General features: G+C 47.1%; 1 long non-coding RNA gene across 1 annotated transcript; it reads left to right on the top strand.

Moving 5' to 3' along the window:
- The first annotated feature begins 8,852 nt into the window (after window positions 1–8,852).
- LOC124417529 lies at window positions 8,853–11,103 on the top strand. Its single transcript, XR_006932477.1, has 3 exons — window positions 8,853–8,891; window positions 9,827–10,215; window positions 10,970–11,103. It is a non-coding gene; the product is annotated as an uncharacterized LOC124417529 (long non-coding RNA).
- The last annotated feature ends 7,822 nt before the right edge of the window (window positions 11,104–18,925 follow it).

Below are 18,925 nucleotides of genomic sequence, written 5' to 3'. Positions count from 1 at the left end.
GGGAGCAGCTCCAGCCCCAGCAGTGACACCTCTCCCTGGCCTGCTACTGCGCTCTCAGCGTGCTGCGGGCAAATGCATCTGCTGCTTTGTGCCAGAGTCCCCATCTGCTAGCAGAGGGACAGCGACTTGGTCCAGTGCTGCGTATTGCAATGGCTGTCCCGTTTGAATAGACTGCACAGTGGTTGTTTCTAGAACACCTGCCTCCGCCAGTGGGCAACTGAGAGTAGTTCTGAAGAAGACTCTCAATCCAGTGCTGTGTGAGCACAGGAAATGTGTTTCTTTTCTGTTGCAGCTTGTCGCGCCTGCTGTGATGGGCATCGCGAGCAGCGAGATCAGCCGTGGGCCTGACCGGGCGTTGACGGAGGTACAGTGTGAAGCTCTGCTTGGTCTCTGTTCCCTGACTTGAGCCAGCAGAATGAGCCACCGGTGTGCTCTCCTGCTTTTCAAGAGAGAGAGCATCCTTCCGGCTATCTCGGTGTCCCTGAAGAGCTGCCTTAAAAGCTTCATTTCCTTGCTAGTGGCATCGAGATGGCACCCTGAAATCCTCCTTGTTTGTCCTCAGCTCCTCACCATGGCCTGTGCTCTCTGTTTCAGCCTGAGAACGAGGGGAAGCCTCTGCTGGTCGATGAGGAGCCATCTCTTAATATTCCTGCTATTGCTGCTGGCCATGTTATTAAGAGCTACGTTGCCCAGGCAGCGGATGAGCTCTCCTTGGAGGTAAGCAGATAAAGAAGGCGTTCCTTGTTGTCACGGACAGAAGAGTATAACGTGTGAATGCATCAGGAATATTCTCAGACACCTTCAGAATGCCTTGTGAGGCGAAGCCCAGAAGATGCAGGTCCAGAGAGGACTTGCACTGGGTTGGATGCAGGGAGGAGTTCAGCCATGTCTAAAAGACGTTTTGATTTGGCATGCTTGCACTGTATTCTGTCTGGTGTGTAAGGCAGTGACTCTTGTACCTCCACGTTCAGCTTTCCGACGGGAAATGCCTGAAGAGCTGCCCTGGTGCAATTGCTCTCAAGCTGTGCGCTCTTTGGCAGTGCAGAAGAAGGGTGCCATTTCAGATGTGCTTTCCTCCCAGCTGCGCTGACGCTGGGATTGATGTTGCAATGTCTTGCAGGTGGGAGACCTGGTGTGCATTACTGCTATGCCAGCAAAGGAGCAGAGCCCCTGGTGGAGAGGCAAGCGTGGCTTTCAGGTAGGCACAAGCTTCAGACTCCTGGGCGCAATTGCAGTCAAGTGAGGAACGTCAGCTTCGAGCTGCTCTGCCCGCACAGGGTGGCTTCTGGACGTCAACAGTTTCCCTGTGTCGCTGTCAGAGGACTTTCCCTTTGGCTCTGGGCTTGGGTGGGAAACTGTCTCCTCATTTGACTTAGAAGCAAGAGCCTCTTGTGCTCAATAGGCAGTCAGGAGTTGACCATCTCTGTCCTTTGTACAAGCACGGGGGACAGAGCCATCTTCTCTGGAACCAAGTATTGCTTTTGTAGGTCTTCTGGCTGCAAATGTTGAATGAGGGTTACTTTTCTGCAGGCCATTCTTTCTTGGTTGAACAGTTGAGGCCTGAGAAACGCTGCATTCAGTATTCCATCCCTCTTTTTGTTCTTGTTCCAGGTTGGATTTTTCCCTGGTGAGTGTGTGGAGCTCATTAACGGAAAAATTCCTGAGGCCCTCGTCAATTCAGCACCACAGCCAGGTATGGATGTTACATGTGATGGCGCGGGGAAGTTAGATGGAGTCTTTTTCTGGGTGTGTTCTGTGTTGAATACCTCCTTTATCCATCCCACATTCTCCTCTGTGTAGATGATCCTTCCTGCATCCCACGGGGCGTAGGGCTGCTGTTTTGTAGGCAGTGAGAATGAGGGCTTGGGCAAATGCTCGAATCCTTGTAGAATGCAGTGTTGGCAATGTTCTTGCCGCTTTGACGCGCTCTGTAGAATGTGTTTCCGCTCAGCCTGGTCGCACTGAGCCCAACCTGAAATGAACTGGTTTCTTCCTTTTGTTGTGCAGTGCCAAAGAAGCGTGGCAAGCTCCTCAGCTTCCTTCGTTCCTTCGTGAAGGCCCGCCCAAATGAACCGAAGCAGCGGGATCTGGAGAAGGAGAAGGAGAAGGGAGGGGTGTTTGGCTGTGACCTGGGAGAGCATCTTCTCCACTCTGGCCGTGATGGTAAGGAACAGCCCATTCCCGAGAGCTTCCTCTCTCTGTTGGGCATGACAAGATGAAAGAAAGGGAGATCATGTCTAGCAAGGGGCAGGTTGATACCGGTGGAGAAGCGTGAGGTAGGAGTTATGGCTGAAAGGGAAGCTGAGGCTAATGCTCATAGGAGACCGGCACACCTGTATTTGCTTAAAGCGAAGTAGCAAGCCAATCCCACGCTAGCCGGAAAACCAAGGAAGCCTTTTGGCCCAAGAGAGTGTAGTGCGTCAGTTTCCTAGCTCTTCTGGACATGAGGTCTCACGCCTCCATTCCGGTGGGAGCTGTGATGGGACTTGTGGCAGTGTCTCTGGCTTCCCCAGAATTACTTTCTGCAGGCTGCTTGGCAGGTCCTGGCATTTCTTGAAAGCCAATAACACGTCCGTGTCCAGTTTTGTCCCCGGCTCCTGCCTGCCGGCGACGTCTGCGACAGCCTTCTTTATCCTCTAAGGAGGAGGCAAGCAGTAGCCCGGCTGGGCTTAGTGGATGGGATGTGACAGGGGCAGCGGCTGAAGCAGGACTTGAATCAGGAGCTCAGCTAAGCGCTGGCCCTTGTTCTGTAGTCCCCCAGGTCCTGCAGAGCTGCGCTGGGTTCATTGAGCAGCACGGCGTGGTGCAGGGGATCTACCGCCTGTCCGGCGTGGCGTCCAAGATCCAGAAGCTGCGGTAAGAGTGCTTCTGGACTGTATGTTGTCTTGCTTTGGAGTTGTTTTCCTCTTTCTCCAAGCCCTCTGTTTTGGTGTCCTTCTCTCCAGCCATGAATTTGAGTCGGAGCAGATTCCGGAGCTCACCGTCCGGGACATTCACAGCGTGAGCTCCCTGTGCAAGATGTACTTCAGGGAGCTGCCGAGCCCTCTGCTGCCCGAGCAGCTGCATGGCAAGTTCTCGGTAAGCACAAGGCAATGGCCTTCATGTCCCTCTTCGTGGCCTGTCCCATCCACACACACGCCTGCGCACCTTTTTTTGGTCTTTTTTCTGTTGAAGTTGGGGTTTTGATGGACATCCAGTGGGTGTCTGTGTACAACAAGCAGCTCGTGCTTCCTGCGCACGGGGTGCACCGTAACACCTGGTGTGTGCATCCTGCCATTGGAAATGTGGGAGATGGGAGCAGCAGTGCCCTCTGCAGCTTTGAGGCCCTTTTCCTGTTAGCCCCATACGCTTGACTCGCATGACGTGTGTCTCATTCCCTTTCTGCTTTCTTCCAGGACGCTGTTTGTGCTGGTACCGATGAGGAGCGGTTGGTCAGAATGCAGGAGGTCATCCAGCAGCTGCCCGCGCCTCACTACAGGTCAGAAAACTGCTGCCCTCAGTCTGGGGAGCTCAGCCCTGCTGCATTTCAGAGGGCGATGATGCGATGGCAGGCTTTGTCTCACGCTGGCAACGTGATGCCTGTGTGTGTGGAAGTGGTGGATGGCTGCGTGGGGTGAATGGATTGGGTCAGCTCCTGAGCACAGGGGCAAGGCTGGTGCAGCTGATGGCTGCAGCTGTATTGTGCTGGGGCTTGGTGCTGCAGTGTGGCACTTGGGAAAGCTTGATCTACTTGCTAGAAGCAAGAATAAGCAGTGGCATGAAGTGAGGTTTGTTTGGTGAATGTGAGCACGGCATGCTCAGTGGTGCTGAAGGTTTGGCTCTTGCTTTCCAGAACGCTGGAATACCTGATGAGACACTTGGCTTGTCTCGCTGGGAGCTGCTCCATCACAAACATGCCCGCTAAGAACTTAGCGATTGTGTGGGCTCCCAACCTCTTCAGGTAAACTTCTTTTTCCGTCTCAGCACAAGGCTTAGATCTGTTCTCCCCACGGGCACACTTTGGAGAGGAGGACAATTTGTGCTCTCTGGGTTTTGTCAGATGGGGCTGGTGTGTCCTTGATCACCCGGGAGAATGTCTTGAGTGGCATCAGTGCTTGCTCACTGCACTGGAAGTCTCCAGAGCCCAATTGGACAGCCTTTGGCTGCCCAAATGCCCAAACGTGGGGAAACGATCTCGGGTCAATGACTTCTCCAATCTGCCTTTTCTACAGATCCCAGCAGAACGAGGCTGCCTGCGCCAGCGGAAGAGCTGCCTGCGTGGAACTGCAGAGGCAGTCGGATGTGGTGGAATTCCTGATCAACCACACCGACGTCCTCTTCTGCTCCAGCTCCACATCAGGCATCGGAGATGGAGCAGGTGAGCGTCTTCCTGCATGAGCTTTGTCTTGATGAGACACCTTGATCAAATGCAGGCCTTCTCCAGGATTGTTGAGATACGCTTTTGCTATCGAGGGGCTATCGATGTGCGGCACCTCCCCCAGAACTGTGATGGCTGTGCCGCTGCTTTCTGATCCTCCCTCTTAGCTGTGGTCTTCCCTTCCAGGGCGCAGTTCTCCATCAGGTCCCAAGTCTGTGCAGGTGTCTTCTCGTGCCACCAAGCTGCTCACCCTGGAGGAGGCACAGGCACAGAGGGGAGGCCACAGCAGCTCTTCCGCTGTGACAGAGGGCAGGGACATGGACGTGGAAGAAGGCCCCACAGCTGCACGGGGGAAATTCCACACAATCATTGACTTTCCATCTGAAAGGTAAAGAGGACTTTCTTTTCCAGCAGCTTCCTATCAGACTTGGTTGGGTGGGCTTTTGTGGGTTTTTCTCCACTATTGCTAGTGCCAAAACTTGCAGAAGCTACGTGCCGCTAATGGGGCGTGTGGTGGTGTACTGAATGTCCCCTCCCTTTGGACTCTGAGGTTCAACTAACACGCAGTTGCCCAACGGGCTCAGTTTAGCCACCAGTGGGGGCCTTCTACTAATGTCAGAGTCAGAGATCCTTTTGAACTCCCTCTCTGGCTGCACGGTTCCTCAGCAAGCAGTTACACCTCCAGCTCAATCAAAGCCCTCCCTTCGGTGCTGTCCTGGACAGCTGTGCAGCCTCTGCTCGCATGCTCTGCATCTGGGTTGACATGGCTGAGGGGAATGTAGCCAGCAAGACTCCAGGGCTGAGCTCTAGGAATGGAACCGTCCTCAACCGTGTGAATCAGAGCGAGCTTCTAAGTTGTGTTTCAGCAAGAACCAGGCAGTGCTAGGAACAAGCAAGTGTTGGCAAGAGCTCAGGGCAGCTCTTCCCTCACCCTGCACCATGCACGACTCACACCGCTCCCTCTTTTCTCCCTGCAGACCAAGTCCACCCAGCAGGGTGAAGGAATCCCCAGCATGCAGTTGGTGTTCCTGTTTCAGGCCCAGAAAACCATCCTCTGTGGGCAAACGCCAACTGCAGCGCGATGCCAGGGAGCCCTCGGAAACAGAGGTGGTGGTCCTGGCAGGTAAGGGTGCACATCCAGCTGTCAAAACCCTGCTTGTCAGCGCCATCGAATTCATGCTTGGAGTCCACACAAAAGAGAAAGACAAACAACAAAAGCGCAACAGTTCCTTTCGAGACAGTGCTCCTACTGTTGCTATTGTCCTGTTGGCTTTGTCCTGCTGCCACTGCAATAGAAAATCTCAAGAACCAGTCTCATCATTCAGCTTGTGCAAGTTTGCCACTAACTGTTTGCCTGTGTTCTAACTCCTTCCTAGGTGAACCGAGCCCTCGTCCACGCAGAAGAGCCAGAGCGTATAGCGATGGTTCACTGTGTGCTTATATCAGTGCAGAGCTGCTAGGAAGCACGAATCGCTGCAGCTCGGATGACAGCCTTCCATATAACATCAGTGAGGGAATTAAAGTGTTGATCCAGGTGGAAGCCCTCATCTCTCCCGGCTGTGCAGAAGACGCTGACCTGAGCCTGCCAGAAACAACAGTCACCGAGCTGGACTGTGACGGGGCACCATTGCAGTGCAGCCCAGCCCAAGCACAGCCCGAGTGCCCCGACAGCAGCAGCTCCATGCAGGAGCAGGTCAGCGTCAGCCAGGAGGAGCCGAGCCTGGTGGAGGGGGACGTAGAATCAGAGCTCCAGTCCCAGGCACCGGGCAGCAGCACGAGCTCTGAGCCCCTCTCTCCTGAACAAGAAAGGATGAGTCCCACGTGTACACCGGACCTCTCACCAAAAAGCCCTCCTGGCTGTGAATGAATAAAAGCACGCTGGTGCTGGATCAACGCCTTGACTGCCTTCTGAGTCTTCATTCCCAGGGATTGGGATGGATGCAAGCAACAGCAAGGCAGCTCATGTTGCAAGGCTATGGCTGTGGGCTGTGCGTGCAGCAGAGCTGCGGGTTTGTTCCCATTTTGTCTGGCTGTGGGATGCCTGCAGCGAGAGCTGTGCTCCCGTAGTGTATGGTAGCAAAGAATCTCCAGCATCTGGGATGCTGCTCATGATCATGGCCAGCTTGCTGGCTGTGGCTTTGTGATGCTTTTGAGTGAGGGCTTTTGGATGCTCCTGGATGCCTCGGCTGGTCCCCGCCAGCTCTCTCCTCTCTCCCGCCGTGTCCATTCCTGGCTCCCAGCTACGAGCTGCCCCTGCAGAGCATCTGCAGCCCTGTCAGCATCACCATCCAGCTGCGGCAGGAGGAGCTCCCCCTGACCAATGCCAGGCACTACTGCTCGGTCTGCAGGTTAGCTGCCACTTACCTCTGGGTGGCTCTTGCAGAAGACTCAAACAGCAGAGCATTTTCCTCATCTGTAGCACGCAAATGCTACAAAAGCAGAAACAACCCAGGAAGCTGTGGGTTTGCGAGTCTGCATGGACATGTACTGTCTGTGTTGATGGTGCACTGCCATCCTTTATTTCCTTCTCCTTGCTTGTCCATATGCTGCTCAGGAATGGAAAGCTGCATGTCCCCTAATTCCCCAGAACCCAACTTAGGTGAGTGGTTGCCTGAACAGGTAAGGACCATGTACATATACTAATCTTTCCCATTGCACAGTGTGGCAGTGCTGCCAGACTTTGTTATGGCTCTTTAGGGCACCTTCCAAGCTTTGTGTCATTTTCCTCTCACCTTTCCCTGTTTTTCCCCGAGGTTTTGCCTTGCTTTGCCCTTTTATTCCTGCTACCTTCCTCTGTGTTGCTCAGGTGTTGCCGTTCCTTTGTGAATATCAAATCCTGAAGCACTGCTGCTCCACAAGAGAGCCATCCTGTCAGATTGCATTGCTTCACTTGTGAAGGCCCAGGGCCTTTTTCTGGGGCCCTCGAGCATAGAAGCGAATGGCAGCGGGAGGCCTGAGTGGCTGGGGTGTAGCCTAAATTTTAATCTTGACTGCGATGGTGACCTAAAGGCCTGCAAGTGAAGAATGATCCTGGGATGGAACAAAGTATTCTGACAGTTTTGAGACAGCCTGTAGTTGTGGTCTTCAAGCAGGTAGGAGTTTGTTATCCACACATAATACTGTATGTATTTGTTGTTGGTGTTGTTTTAAAATCAGTGCCAGTATGCAGTCTGATCCGATGTGTTTGAACAGTGTGGTGTAAGGATTGTCAGCTGAGAACAGCAGCAGAACATGGGGCTGTTGCAGGGGGAAGGCGTGGGGAAGGAAGCGGGGAAAGGAAAGGGAAAGCCTGGAAAAGGAATGGGGAAGGCACGGGGTGAAGGAAGGGGGCAAGACACAGGGGAATGAAGGGGAAAGGACAGAATACCTGTAGAGCAGCCTAAAAAGCAGTAACAAGCTCTGGGAGGACCGTAGAGTGCCAGATTCTGTGCTGGGTGTTTATTTGTGTGTGTACGTTGTCATTGTTTGTGCCTGGCTGCACTGCTCCAGCCCAGAGCCCGCTGCCTGCAGCTGCATCTTTGCTTCCTTCCCTCCTGCCCGGAGCCCCACGGGTGCTCCCACAACTCCCTTCCCACCCCCAGAATGCCAGAGAAGACACCTGGCAGTGGGATGGAGGAATCCCAGCAGCCCGTTTTCCTTCTGCCTGCAGCTCTCTCCTCCTCTGCCACACAGGGCTCCAGACTGTCCAATGGGAAAGACGTGGGGGAAAGGGAGTGCTGGCAGGAGCGACTGCTGCGGCTGACTGGGGAGGGTCTGCATCCCACGTGCCCTCCTGTGCTCTCTCTCCAGCTGCAGGAGGGCCAGAGAAGGGCAGATGAAAAGCTGCAGCTGAGCCTGATGGACCTGCACAGCTCTCGGGCTGTCTTCCAGAGGTAGCTGTGATTTACATTAGGTAGCTGTGAAATACATTAAAGCACGAAGAAGACAGAGGCTGAGTGAACACCAATATGGCGCTCTGCTTTCTGCCAACGTGCTTTAATTTTGTTGTCGTTAAATGTACTGGGCAGTTACATTTTGGCATGTGAATATTTCAAAACAGTGCAACAGATGCTGGCAAAAAGGAATTTTTTTATCTTTTGTTTTTATTATTATTATTATTTTCTTTTTGTAAAGCTCTTAGCACGGCTTTCCTGAGTTTGGAGGAGTTTCCCTCTGTTTTCTTCGTCTTCACCCCCACCGCCCCCCACTTCTCATTCCGTGTTCTTCCCCCGTCATCCCGACAGAGCACTGACCGCCAGCGATTGCGCCGCGGGCCGCATCGATCCCGTCGAGGTTCTTTCCGCGGTCTCTGCCGCCACCTCGTGGCCAATGCGCGGAACTGCCGCTGTCCGCGGCTCAGTCCTGCAGGCGGCACAACGCGTGCGCGTAGGAATGCGGAAGTGGCTTCGTAACCGCTCTGTGCAGCTCATCCGCCGCTCTCTATTGTGATTAGTCCTCCAGGTCACAGCGAGCATGCGCCCGACAACTCCAAACCAGCAACTGTTGAGCTTCGGGAGCGAGGAGGAGGAGCGGGAAGGTGAACGACTCAGGGCAGGTGGGGCTGTCAGTCCTTTTGTCGTGGCTCTTCAGCCTGTTCAGACAAGGCAGTGGGCAGCTGAGATGTCCTGGGTGGAGATGGGAACTTGCAAGGGAGCGTGTGAGAAGGACAGGTGGGGTCAGGCATCTGCAGCTACCGAGATAGCCATCCCCATCACCTCTCAGTGCTCACGCAGCCAGAAGCAGCTGTACTGATCAGTTCAGACATCGTGCAGCTGAAACACAAACATCTGCCGTTCACTTGTGTGAACCTCTGTGTATGTATACTCTTTTGTACAGACTGCTGCTGGCCTGCTTGTGTTCAAAGAATTTCCACTGAAGTGGACTAAATATTTCTGTGGAACAGTATGCTTTTTTTTGTTTGTTTTTGGCCTTGATCACCTGAAAGAAATGAATGTAGTGATGTGGGGAGTTCAAGTACAATCAAATGTTAAAGTTTTTTGGTTATAAGGTTAGTAAGGAGATGATTCATATCATTTGTGTTGGGTAATGAGCACAAGGTAAGTGCTTATATGCTCCTGTGCCTGCAGCTTAAATTAAGTTGGTACAAATTAAGTGGGACGCACTGATGTGTGCTGTATTCCTACCCACATCGACTTGGGTAGAATCTATTCAGTGTAACGTCGCTACACTTGCCATATTATGTTCTTTAGGAGCGTATTGTGTAGAGGAATATGGGTAAAATGTCAGTGGTGGTACTTTCAGAACTACCACTACGTCAGTGACATTTGGTGTTTTCCAAAGCATGAATCTTGTCCACACACAGTGCTTCTGTAAATGTTGGTATGGGTAAGTCTTGCAGTTCTTCTTTGCTCCAATGCAGGTGCTATTATTAGCAAGGATTTTGTGCTTTGTTTTAAGCGGAAGATGTTCAGGAATGCGTTAACTGTTGACTTGTTGTGGTTTTAATTGTCTGAGTGTGTTCTTTTTTAGGATGGCATCGTTGCAGGATGTGCCCCGTGCCCACCAGAGGGAGTATGAAAACCATGTGGAGAACATTGACAGTTCAAAGATAACTGCCCAGGAATGAGAGAAGCCTTCAGATGCTGCTATGAGTTACAAATTCTACAGGGGCATGAAAACATACATAGAGAACTTAGTAAACTGTTTCAATGAAAAAGTACGCGTGTTTTCCTTCCCTTCGCTGCCACCCATTTCTTTAAGATGATGAACCTGCATTCTCTCAAGGCAAAAATGAGATTTCTTATTTGGAATTGATGATGAGAGATGACCAGTTATGAGTCAATTCTATCAGAAACTTGAGTGTCACAGGAAACAAAGGAGGAACAGACCACCCCTCACAGTAACCTAAAATGATTAAGGTAGGATATGTACGCTGGCTTGAGCTGTGGGCTCACCTGGGTTGTGATGGAGAAAAACAGAATGTTATTGGAAGAAGTTTTCTTCAGGTGTAGTAACCAGGGTGTCCCAAAGCTGTATGAGAGGTGGGACTTGCGTTCAGTTTTGGGATCTCAAAATGTATTTGCTTTGCAACATGTGACTAGTAATAAGGATCTTACATTAGGTTTGAGTTGGTATTTAGCTGGGTTGTGTGAGGATTTGTCTATGTTATCAGCTGTGTTGCTTTCCTTAACTGCAAACCTTAACTATTAAAAATAGAAAATAAAAAAAAAGATGGAAGGTTGGAAGATGCTGCACAGAGTTTGGCCTCGATGAGGGTACCCTCCAGAGAATGCACTGCCAAATCTAACTAATGTCAGTTGTGCTGCAGCCTGAGGTGTTTTTTATGTAACTGTACATAACTGTACGAGGTTTCGTTGAGATATTTCCTGTGATAGGCGAGGTGTTCAAAGGCAGATTGAAGCAAACTAATTGTACCAATAGTGTCCCGCTGAACACATTTTTGGTAGGGTCTTTGGTAATCCTGTAATAGGCAATTGGCATTCAGTTAGTGGCTTTCAGTCTTAAACAGCCTGGAGAAACCTGCAGTGAGCAGGCTCTTGCTTTTCAGACTGTAATGCTCTTGTTCTCATCTCACCCTCATGCTTGAAAGCCTGTGAAAACTGTTCTTTCATTTGTTTTATTCAAACCTGATTGCTGTTTACCATATTTCAGCTGAAATACATAACTGAGCTCGAATCTGCTGTACGTGCACTTCTCCAGCAGCGAGCCGTGTCGGTACTGAAGCGAAGGCAAGATGAGCTGGAAACGGAATCTACTTATATGCAGCATCTGACAAGTTAGTATGGAGTTACCAGTTACTTTCTTACTGAAATCTCATTCTTTAAGTAGAAACACGCAGTTAATTCTTGGATTATATTTTATTTTCACGTGTAATGTTTTCTCCCTCCCTGCTGTCAGTGGGCATACTGTACTAGATGTCCTAGTTGAAATCCTTACCGAAGTAGGACGCGTAGTATCACTTCTCCGTGGTAGAATAGTGAATACAGCATGACCAAATGCTCGGTCAGTTTTGAATTCCTGATCTCAGTGGCTGTCTATCAGTACTTGAAAAGAGAAACTGAGTCAGTTTTCCAGTAGATATTAGGTTGTTTGGGACGGAGGCACTGTAGAACAGGAGGACAAGGAAGGATTGACTGATAACTGGCAGCAGCTTGAGAAGAGTGAGCTCGGGGATGTAGCCCTTTCTGGTTCTAACTGGTGTGCAGGTGGGGTGGGTGCAAAGCATGCAGACTCTGAGTGTGTGTGCACTCTGGGAAGCACAGCTGGAAGCGTCACCAAGAAGGGGAGAGAGGAAGGGTGGATCTGGGGTCCCCCCCTGTGCTCACTCAGGTGCTCACCTCCCGGTTCAGGCTGTGACCTGGCAATCCCCCTGCACGAGGGAGCAGCCACAGCTGCACTACAGTTCACTGATAATATTGACTGTGCTTTACGCTGGACACTGTGAATTTTTCATCAGGAGGTTTTATTTACTTTGGTTAGTTTCCAAATGAAGAGCAGAAGCAGAATCAGTGTTCTGCATTCACCTCTTTGTCTTGTTCCTGTCTTCTGGTAGCTCGGAATGGCAAACCAAGTAATGATGGACTGGAAAGTGATGATAAGATGAAGCTTCTGAAAACGTGTGAGCATCGAAGGTACATATCATTACATCTAACTGTAGTAAGTGTGTATGTGCTTCCTGTTACTTACACAGGGATGAAGGTAAATCTGTGTGGTTACTAAGCGAGGTGATACACACACGTGCAAAAATGCTTTCCTTTCCAAAGCTCAAGGTACATGGAAACCATCTGTTTGTTAATGGGGGGTTTTCTTCGTGCTGATTGGAATCTGAATGTTAATAGGTACTATTAAATTAACATAAGTTGAAGTGAGACCGTTCACGAAACTGAAAGTAGATTGTCCCCTGCTGTTGGAATAAATGATATTGTGATTATATATAGGAATACATTGTTGTGATTATTGCACAGATGACAAAAATAGGCAGGTGGTATTGTTGCTGGTGGGGTGGCAGTGGGTGCATCAGAACATCTAACCTACCCTCTGTTATCAGCGTAGGCCAGGTGCTACATTTTGAACGTCGGGGTCTGCTGCTGACCTTAAGTTACTGGGAGCTCTGAAACGTGTTCCAGTTGCATTGGTGCCTTGACTCATCACTGTTTAGGCACAGGTAAGGACTTAAGAGTTTTACTGGTTGAAAAACGACGTAATAAAACTTTGCTTGAAGCAAACTGTTAACCTTTAACGTTAAGTAATGTCAATAATTACATACAAGAGGTATGCTATGCAAATGATAGGTATAAATATAATTTTCTTGTTGATTTTGCATGCTCTTATGGTATGTGGTGCCAGGACTAACGTTTTTTAGCCCCAGTGAGACTTGGATGCAGTCACAGTTTCTATGCAAGTTGTTGCATAAGCTACATAGAACTGAGATGACGGACTGTTGAGAGCGCAGTAGTTTCTTACAGACTACCTCTGGCAGGGATAGTATGGAGTACCATGTTAGATGTTTGGTGTTTCAGGTGGGGGAGTTCCTAGTATGAATGTGGTGAAGTGAAGGTTGTTAGAGATGCTTTTAATGTCCTTTGGCAGCTCACAAAGTACCTTACTGTTACAGTCTGTGTCTCTAGGGTTGCATGCTTACTTCTGCTTCCTCACTGTGTTTCCTTAGGCTGTTGCTCTCACCGGGTGTTCTTAGTATATAATTGAGCAATCAATGATTGAAAGTATCATTTCTTTTACATATGTACATGGTAAATAACTCACCTGAGTTCATTACAGAATGCAGGACTTGCAGGCGGCAGCTGAGAGAGCGTTCACAAACAGCTGGTCACCACGAAGGCATGCCGAGTGATGAAGAACTGGCTCTGACAGAGGTGACTGAATTCCAGAAGAGCAAAGGTTGGTCAGGATATGAGAGCAAAATTCCTCCCGTATTGAGAAGGATTTTCAAGGGAGAGTGAAGAAATACTCCTTTTGAATGGTATATCGTTTATTTTCTACAGCATAGAATTAATGCATTTAAACAATTCTGACCGATGCCTTAGGAAGAATAGGTAAGATTGTAGGCTTCTTTAGTTTAATCAGTTTTTTGTCCAAAGTTGGAATGTATCTGAAATTGAGATTTGAACTGCCTTAGTGAGCAGGTCACGAGGAGCTGGGAGAGGCACGATGCGTATTTGCTGAATAACAGAAGGAGGATTTTCCTGTCTGAGCTTTTAAGAGACATACAAAATATGAAAAGTAATGGGTATTTCAATCTGTGCAGTTGTTCAAAACCGCAGAAGTCTTTTTGTGGTCTTCTGTATCTTTTTTTTTTCCTGAAAAAGGCTTTGCCAGAGTGCAGGACGGGGGCATGCTGCTTGCAGGGAAGACTTCTGTGCAGGAGCTTTGCCGTGGGTTACAGAGGCATTCCAGAGCTTGAGCTAAGTGTTGTTAACTAGAAGGAGCACATCTTTTCCTCTTGTCAGGTTGCTTGTATATGAATCACTTGCATCTTTATTAATGTGGAGCTGTTTGCTGACATTTTGACAGCCCTACCCTCTGAAATCTAGCTTTACATTCAGTTTTAGCTTGCTGCTTTGGTCCATTCCGTGATTAGAATCCACGTAAAACTGTTAAATGAGAATCTTTTGGTATCATTAGGTATATTTCTGCATGGAGCTTTTTCTCTCAATCCTGACAGCTGAACAACTAATGGGAATGATCTTTCAGCAGAATTCTACAGACCTGAAAGAGATGCCCTGGTTCAGAGCTGTAGAAGGATTCAGCGATGCCAAAAAGCCGTCTGAATCAAAAAGAGATGATGATCCTGATGAAGTAGTTTTGCTTACAGTGATTGAAAAAACTATCCTGCCAAAAATTACAGGTATATTAAGGTTGTCTTGAGGACGTTCACTGCAGCTAGGTAATGAAACCTTAAATAAGTGGTCATGTAAAATTATGTTGATAGTTACAATTACTTGTTAAGGTTACTGCAAGTGAAAGGTTTAGCTTTTTGAATGTTTGCTTCCTTGAAACTAGAGCAGATAGCCACTTGGATATCATGAATGAAATAATTCCTGTTTTTCAGCATTTGTCAAGAATGTGTGGGATCCTTTATCGACTTCACAGACTGAGAACCTTACACAGCTTTGTGATAACGTGTTTGAAAAACAAGTCCTGTCCAGAAGGGAATGCAGTCAGGCAAAACAGGTAAAGGCTGTTGTGGTAATGGGGAAGGAAGTTCTTGATGCAGTGTATGCATTCACTGTAAACATTCACTGTAACGTACACTTAGCCCAGTTCTGGTTTTATTCTCATGCAAATCTGGGAGTTTATCCAGCATAAAGTAGGTGAAACTAAGTTGATGTTTAGGCCCTTAGTATGAAAAGAAATAATAACAAACGTTTATGCAGTCGCCACACTTGACTTCAGGAAGAAGCTTTAGATAAGATTCTGTTTGTATAGTAGCTGTGGTGTTTTGTTGTGTTTTTTTTTAATAGAACCTCATAGCTGGAAAATACATTAATCTCGTTATCCAAGAGGATTTTGTTTAAAAAAAAAAAAAAAAGAAAGAAAGAAAGATGGTTAAAGCTGATACTTGCTCACAGGTCGTTAATGCAGTCGTGATCTTAGTGTCTATTATATACAGTGGCTCCTGCATTCAACTGAATTAGCATTTTGCTTTTCCACATGAACAAATGTGCCTTCTACTGTTTCACTGTAGGAATAGTTACCAAACATTAATGTTTATTAACTCTTTCTGACAAGAGTAACTACGCAGTCAACTTAGTGCTTTTTTTGCTCCTGTAACTAAAAGCTTTCATAAATGGAAAGTTCTTAGTTTATGGGGCACAGCCCAGAGTCTGGTTTTGTGATCTTCACTTGGAGTATCTGAGGGCTTGTGTTATTTGTGGTGGTCTGCTCCCCCTTCTACTCCTGACTCCTCCTTTCTTTCCTGAAATAGTTGATATTGCTGATGCTTACTGCTGGATGCTCTTAGAGAGAGGATAACTGGTAAGAGTCTGGTAGGTGTGGGGTTAAGACACAGCTGGGAGGAGAGTGTTGCTAAGCCTGATGCAGCATGTTTGTCTGGTTACAGGCAGTGCTGTTCTGCTGAGAATCCATTAAACACATACTCGAGTGTTTCCAACTGCTAATTCCATTGGGTATTGCAAGGAGTTTCAGTTAACAGCTGTTTCCTTAGACCTTTATTCTGGTTGTCACTGCTGAAAGAATCCCATAGTTGTAATTCATCGGTGTTTAAGAGATGAATTGTCTGCTTGTCTTACTTTCAGGTCAAACAAAATCCTTATTTCCTCTTCCTCTTTTTCTGACCAGCACTGTGGAAGACAAATCATCGCCATGTTCAAAATTCCAAGGCAGACGGTTTTGGTCAGCTGTTGAGGTAAAGAAAAAGCACCAATCTTGTCTGTGAAAAGCATTTTAGTTAAAAGTAGACTGTCGTCTTTGAGGAAATGTATCTTCAGTCAAATCTGATTCCTGAGAGCTTAATACATTTTAATAGGAAGGTTAGCTATTTTTGTCAGTGAGCTATTTATGCTCACCCACCTCTGATACGTAGTCAAGAGACTTTAATTTCATCATCTGTTCCTGCTAACCTTCCATGAGATCAGTCATTGGCACTCTGTGGATAGGCCTGTTTCCTCAGTATGTGCATACAGTGCCCATGTTGCTCTTGTAGAATAGAATCCCTGCACGTGCGTATAAGCGTATTAGTATAGCTTTATTCAGTCTAAAGTGCTGAGTTAGGAATGTCTGAATGCCTGTGATTCAATTCCCTCTTAGATCCGTTTCCTCTATGAGTGTATTTGGATTCGTACTAAAGATGAGGTTTGGATGCAGGAAAACACATTAACATCCCAGTTCCCCTGCTGTGTGTGCTAACAAGGCCATGGTGACAGCTCTGCATAGGCTTCCTGCTGCCATGTTGCACATTCCTGTAGAAAAATCAGGGAATTTGGGAATGTTGAGGACTTGCCATATTCACTCCTGGGGCAAGCTGTTGTGTAAGGGTTTGTCATGGACAGATGCAGAGAAGACAAGAGGGAGCTTAGTGCTGATACCTGGCAGACACGAAAGAGACATAAGATTCTGGTATCACCCTCTAAGATTGTGTATTGCCTGACATAAATGTCCTGTCAAATACATGTTTCTAAAAGCGAGACCAGTGGTCTTCTACTGCAGATTGAAGTTTTCTCCTTTCAGTTTGTTTTCCATCCTCACTGTCAGTCTTCTCTTTAGAAGTGGTGATGTGCAGAACGGTTGAAAATGTGCTTATGTTGGGGATTTTCTGAAAGTTTGGAGAGAATAAATCCTGTTTTTTGAGTACTGAGATTGGATGGACATGGTATCTTTTAAGTTTAAAAAGGAGGTTCTAATGCACCCTCAGCCATCAGATACGCATGTTCTGTTTCTTCATTACTGCAGGTACTCTCCAAGGTTCTCCTTTGGGATGGGACTGTACAGGAAGACACAGGCCGTGGTGTGGGACTGAGCAAGCTGCTGAATCGTTGCCTTCTTCTGAACCTCTTCAACACACCACCAGGGCCAGAAAACATAGAGAAGTGTAAAGAGGTGAAAGGTCTTATTTCCATGGGGACAGATGTAGTCTGAAGTGTAATTAGTTAACATTTGAAGTTGTTTTTTATTTGTTTCTTTGTTTTTTGATGACCTTGGTGTATAAAAGAATTTCAAAGCAAGCATTGGTTCCTAGGCTTTTAGGAATAACTGCTTAAAATGATGGTTTTGTTTTTTGAAGAGTAAACACTTCCAATAATAACTGAACTAGCCAAAAGGAGAAGTCTGTCAGAAGTGGTGTGACTTAGTTTTATTGAAAGCCTTTTTTTTTTCTTTCTATTTTTTCTTTCAAAATACTCTCTGGGTGAACAGGTGGTTGCATGCTTCCCAGAAAGGTGGTTCCAAAATCTTGGAAGTGGGTCAACTCTCCCCGAGTCAGTGAACTTCTGCCAGCATTTGGTTCAGTGAGCACGTATGCTTCACAGGAATAACCACAGGTAACAAACAACATGTTCTTTGGGATGCAGCACTTGCTCATATTCTTTATGTTAGTATTTCTTTTAGGGACGTGGTTCAATGGGCATGGTGGTGATGGGTTGACAGTTGGACTAGATGATCTTTGTGTTTTTTTCCAACCTTAATGATTCTATGATTCTTAAATTCCTCAAGCCTCATGCATTTAACACTTTCAGTGATGTACTTCCAACATCTACGTAGAACTAAAGATGCAATCCATAATGTAAAATGGATCGCTTTTGCAGTACTAGTTCAGGCTAGTTTGAGGCTCTAGATGTTGGGTGCAGTTAATGGTCAGTGTAGCTCAAGGCACGTTTTAGCTTTATTGATTTTTGAAGTCAGGTGTGAATGTGTTGCTATGTCAACTTGTTTTTGTAATAGTGATGAAACTGAAGAAGTTGTTCTCCTGTTGGTGAAAGTCAAGGCTCTGTGTATTGCTGAAGAGCTCACTGAAGAGTGCAAACGGGAACATCTTAAATCTGTGATCAGGAGATAAGGATTTCTTTGAAGCAGCAGTTCTTTTACTGAAACAAGCCTGATGCTCACTCTAAAAAAGTGTTCATGTTAAATGAGTGGACTGCCTACGGTTGTTTTACTGTGAAATATTTTGATTTTTTTTCCAACTGTCTTCTGATGCCATCTACTCCTAGATAGAATCACAATGGTCAGTGTGAAGTGCAGGTGTTCTGAAATATGACGAAGCCTCACTGCTTTGTTCTTTTGGGAAGGATGACTGCAGTAAGTGCCTGTAACGTTACCACTGCTGGTGGGCAGACAACTTCACGAGCTGTTTTCAGTTTGATCTATGAACATCTACTGATGGTAAACGGGTGGTCAGGAAGGTAAGAAGTTGCACAGGAGAACGTCTTAACTACGCTTACTCTTCTCCAGAGTATGATTTGTAGTGGAGCTTTGTACTTGAGATACAGACTGGACTTTGTGCACACACCTGGAGTTGTCACCCGCCCTCATTTATCAGACAAGCAGAACAACAACTCCAGTTACCTTCTAGTAATCGGCTCTCTAAGGACATTTACCTTTTGCTTCCCTCTAACACCCATTAAACCTCATTTTGTTGTACCCATGTTAGATTTCTGATGTTGTGTAACTTGTATAAGTGCAGTAAATATTACTGCTGCAGAATAAAAAGGATGTTTTACTGTAGAAACAGCAGTGCACCACAAATTCTGCTAAGTTTGCTATTGCCTGCTTCTCTAAAATGTTATGTATGGGTCTTCCATTTAACTCTTGGGGGCTTTTATTCCCTATGGCTTTTCTGTTGTTTTTCATTACAGAATATGTATTTTTGTAAACTGTTTTAATTGTAAATAGCATTCATCAGTGTTATAGACAACAATGACTTTTAAAATAAAAGCAAAACCATTATTTTGAAAAGTAAAGATGTTTTGTGTTAATGAGACTTTTAATGCTTTCAAGTCTTGAACACGACAGGAATGTTATGTGAAGTATGGACAAAAACTGTGGCACTCCTGGCGCTTCATTATCTGCAGGATTTAGGAGTTCTGTTGTAAGTAATTGTGCACTTCTACTTTCCTGAGTGCAAAGAAAATA

The sequence above is a fragment of the Gallus gallus genome, chromosome Z (genome assembly GCF_016699485.2).
Source record: "Gallus gallus isolate bGalGal1 chromosome Z, bGalGal1.mat.broiler.GRCg7b, whole genome shotgun sequence".
Classification (NCBI taxonomy): domain Eukaryota; kingdom Metazoa; phylum Chordata; class Aves; order Galliformes; family Phasianidae; genus Gallus; species Gallus gallus.
The sequence above is the reverse complement of the archived record's forward strand: the minus strand, read 5'-3'. Positions and strand labels throughout refer to the sequence as shown.